Here is a 4,595-nt window from a genome sequence, read left to right on the forward strand (position 1 = left end):
TTACTATATTCCCTGTGTTATACACTACATTCTTGTAACTTATTTATTTTATACCTAGTAGTTTGCATCTTAGTCCCCCTACACCGATCTTGCCCCTCTCCCCACCTTTCTCTCCACTAATAACCACTGCTTTGTTTTCTGTATCTGTCAGGCTGTTTCTGTTTTGTTACATTCATTCCTTTTATTTTTTAGATTCCACATATAAGTTAAAATACGCAGTATCTGTCTTTCTCTAACTTATTTCACTAAGCATAATACCTCCAGGTCCATTCATGTTGTTGCAAATGGCAAATTTTTTTTACAGCTGAGTAACATTCTACTGTGTATATATATATGCAACGTCTTCTTTATCCATTTATCTGTTGATGGACACTTAGGTTGCTTCCACATCTTGGTTATTGTACACAATGCTGTTATGAACACTGGGGTGCATATATCTTTTCAAATTAAGATATGTACTCAGAAGTGAAAGTACTAGATTATATGATAGTTCTATTTTAAATTTCTTGAGCAACCTCTACACTGTTTTTCATAGTTGCTGTACCAATTTACACTCCCACCAAAAGGGGACTAGGGTCCCTTTTCTCCACATTCTCACCAGCACTTGTTAATTCTTCTCTTTTTGATAATAGCCATTCTGACAGGTGGGAGGTGAAATCTCTCTCTGGTTTTGATTTGCATTTCCCTGAGGATCAGGGATGTTGAACATCTTATCCTGTGCCTGTTTGCCACCTGTATGCTTCTTTGGAAAAATGCCTATTCAGGTCTTCTGCCCATTTTTTAAATGGGTTGTTTTTTTTAAAAATATTGAATTGTATGCTTTATATATTGTGAATATTAACCCCTTATCAAACATGTCATTTGCAAATATTTTCTCCCATTCAGCCTTTTCATTTTGTTGATGGTTTTCTTTGTTGTGCAAAAGGTTTTAAGTTTGATTAGGTCCCATTTGCTTATTTTTGCTTGTGTTTCCCTTGCCTGAGGAGACATATCCAAGAAAAAATATTGCTAAGACCGATGTCAAAGACTGTAGTGCCTATGTTTTCTTCTAAGAGTTTTATGGTTTCAGGTTTTACATTTAGATTTTTTGAATTCATTTTGAGTTTATTTTTGTATATAATGTGAGAAAATGGTCTAATTTCATTCTTTTACACGTAGCTGTCCAGTTTTCCCAATTCCACTTATTGAAGAGACTGTCTTTTCCCTATTGCATATTTTTGCTCCCATTGTCATAGATTAATTGACCATGTGTGTTTGTTTATTTCTGGGCTCTCTATCCTGTTCCATTGATCTATGTGTCTGTTTTTGTGCCAGTACCATACTATTTTGATTACTGTAGCTTTGTGGTATAGTCTGAAGTCATGGAGCATGATATTTTCAGCTTTGTTCTTTTTTCTCAAGATCGCTTTGGCTACTCGGTCTTTTGTGGTTCCGTATGAATTTTAGGATTATTTGTTCTAGTTCTGTGAAAAATGTCATGGGAATTCAGAGGGGATTGCATTAAATCTGTAGATTGTTTTGGGTAGGGTGGATATTTTAACAATAATAATTCTTCCAATCCATGAACATGAAATATCTTTCCATTTATTTGTATTGTTCTCGATTTCCTTCATAAATGTCATAGTTTTCAGAGTAGTTTAGGTCTTTCACTTCCTTAGTTAAATTTATTCCTAGGTATTTTATTCTTTTGGATGTGATTGTAAATGGGATTGTTTCCTTGATTTCTCTTTCTGATAATTCATTATTATTACATAGAAATGCAACAGATTTCTGCATATTAATCTTGTATCCTGTAACTTTACTGAATTCGTTTATCAGTTCTAAAGTTTTCGGGTGGAGTCTTTAGGGTTTTCTACATATAGTATCATGCCATCTGCTAATAGTGACAGTTTTACTTTTTCCATTACAGTCTTGATGTCTTTTATTATTTTTTCTTGTCTGACCTCTGTGGCTAGGGCTTCTAATACCATACTATATAGAAATGAAGAAAGTGAGCATCCTTGTCTTGTTCCTGATCTTAGAGGAAATGCTTTTGGCTCTTCACCATTGAGCATAACGTTAGCTGTGGGTTTGTCATAAATGGCCTTTATTATGTTGAGGTATGTTTTCTCTATACCAACTTTGTTGAGAGTTTTTAATCATAAATTGATGTTGAGTTTTGTCAAATGCTTTTTCTGAAGCTACTGAGTTGATCATGTGTTTTTTTATCCTTTGTTTTGTCAATGTGGTATGTTACATTGATTGATTTGTGGATAATGAACCACACTTGCATCCCTTGAATAAAAACCCACTTGATCATGGTGTATGATCCTTATTATGCATTGCTGTATTTGATTTGCTAATATTTCATTGAGGATTTTGCATCTATGTTCATCACGGATTTTGTCCTATAATTTTCTTTTTTTGTGGTGTCTTTGGTTTTGTTACTTGTTTTCAGATTATTTTTGTAATTCTTCTTTTTCCTTCTTTTAGTCTTTTCCCTTGTGGTTTGATGTTTTTCCTTAGAACTGTGTTTGGGTTCCTTTCTCTCTCTCTTTTTTTTTTTTGTATCTATTGTAGTTTTTTGATTTGTAGTTACCATTAAGTTCATGTAGGTCAAACTGTAAATATATTTACTTGTTTTAAACTGGTAGTCATTTATGGTCTAACACATTCTTAAAGATCTACCCCTGCAAACGTTTTAGGTTTTTGATATATTTTACATCTTCATGTTTATCCCTTAAATGTTTGTTGTAATTATAGATGATTTTTACGTGTTTTTTTTTTTTTTTTATCTTTTAACCTTTATATTAACTTATCTAAGTGGTTGATCCACTGCCTTTAATATGTATTTGCCTTTACCAGGTATATTTTCCCTTCCTTTAATATTTTCTTATTTCTTGTTATAGACTTTACTTTTTCACTTAACATTCACTTTAATATTTCTTGTAAAGTTGGTTTAGTGGTGACAAACTCTCTTAGTTTTCACTTGTCTGAGAAATTATTTCTCTCTCCTTCAATTTTGAATGAAAACCTTGCTGGGTAGAGTATCCTTGGTTATAGGTTTTTTTCCTTTCAGCACTTTAAATATATCATGCCACTACCTCTGGCCTGCAAAGCTTTTGCTGAAAAATCAACTAATAGCCTTATGGGGGGTTCTCTTTTATGTGACTCTTTGCTTTTCTCTTGCTGCCTTTAAATAAAATTCTCGTTATCTTTAACTTTTGTCATTTTAATTATGATATGCCTTGGTGTGGATCTCTTTGGATTCTTCTTGTTTGGGACCCTCTGTGCTTCCTATACCTGGATATCTGTTTTCTTCTTCAGGTTAGGGAAGTTTTCAGCCATAATTTTATCAAATACATTTTTGCCCTTTTCCCTTTTTTCTCTCTTTTCTACTTCTGGGACCCCTATAGTATGAATATTAGTACTCTTGACATTGTCCCAGACGTCCCTTAAACTCTCCTCATTTAATTTTTTTTTTTTTTTTTTTTTTGTTCTCATATAATGATATAATGATTTCCATTATTCTGTTTTCCAGGTCAGGTATGTATTCTTCTTTATCACCTAATCTGCTGTTAATTCCTTCTAGTGTATTTTTCATTTCATTTACTATATTCTTCAGCTCTGGTTTTTAAAAAGAATTTTTTTCTCTTTCTTTGCTCAAGTTCCCACTGTGCTCTTCTATTCTTTTCTCAAGTTCTGTTAGCATTTTTATTACTATTGTTTTGAACTCTTTACCAGGTAAATTATTTATCTCTGTTTCATCAGGGGTTTTGCATGTGGCTTTATCTTCTTTTATTTGAAACATACTCCTCTGCCATCTCAAATTATTTGACTCTTTATCTCTATGATATTAAGGAAAACAATTACCTATCTCCATCTTGAAGGCATGTCCTTGTGTGGGAGTGTCCCTATGCAGTTAGCGTATGCCTAGTGGCTTTGGTGGGATAGCTGGACCTGAAGTGAGCGCAGGCTGTCTTCTCCTGGGGTGTGCTAGCAGCTGCTGTCTTGGGGGAAGGTAGAGCTGGAGTCAGAAGGGCTAGCACCAGAGCAAAGCGTAAGCTGTGATTTCTCTTAGGCTCAATGGTGGTCGCACTCTGTGGGAGGGTGTAGGTTGGGCCTGAAGGTCTGGAGTAGGAGCCCTGAGGAAGTCGGGCTTCTCCCAGCAGGATGGGACTCTCCTCCTTGGTTGGGAGCATGGCCCAGGCTGTGGGCTTGGAGCAATACTTCTGAGCTGGCTCCACTTTTTCCCCTGGTGTGCATGCCCCCTTGGTTATAGGTGGGCTTAGAGCCATTAGAATTGTAGCTGCACTTCTGAGCTGGTTTTGCTTTTCCCAAGTGCATGGGCACCATAGCAATGGCGGTCTCCAACTTAGAGGGTAGCAGTGCAGGAGCAGGAGGGGCTGGAGCAAGAGTCCAGTGAGGGCAGGGGAGTACGCTGGTCCTCGCAAGCTGGCCAGAGCACAAGGCAATTTTCAATTTCCTGCTTCTGTGCTGGGACTAGGAGCAAGTAAGTATGTGTACAAGCTCCTCAAAAGTGGAGTCTCAGTTTCCTACAGCCCTCCAGTAAGACGTACTGGTTTTCAAACCAGCTAAAGGGCTCAGCTTCACGG

This window comes from Eschrichtius robustus, chromosome 2, assembly GCF_028021215.1.
Source record: "Eschrichtius robustus isolate mEscRob2 chromosome 2, mEscRob2.pri, whole genome shotgun sequence".
NCBI lineage: Eukaryota > Metazoa > Chordata > Mammalia > Artiodactyla > Eschrichtiidae > Eschrichtius > Eschrichtius robustus.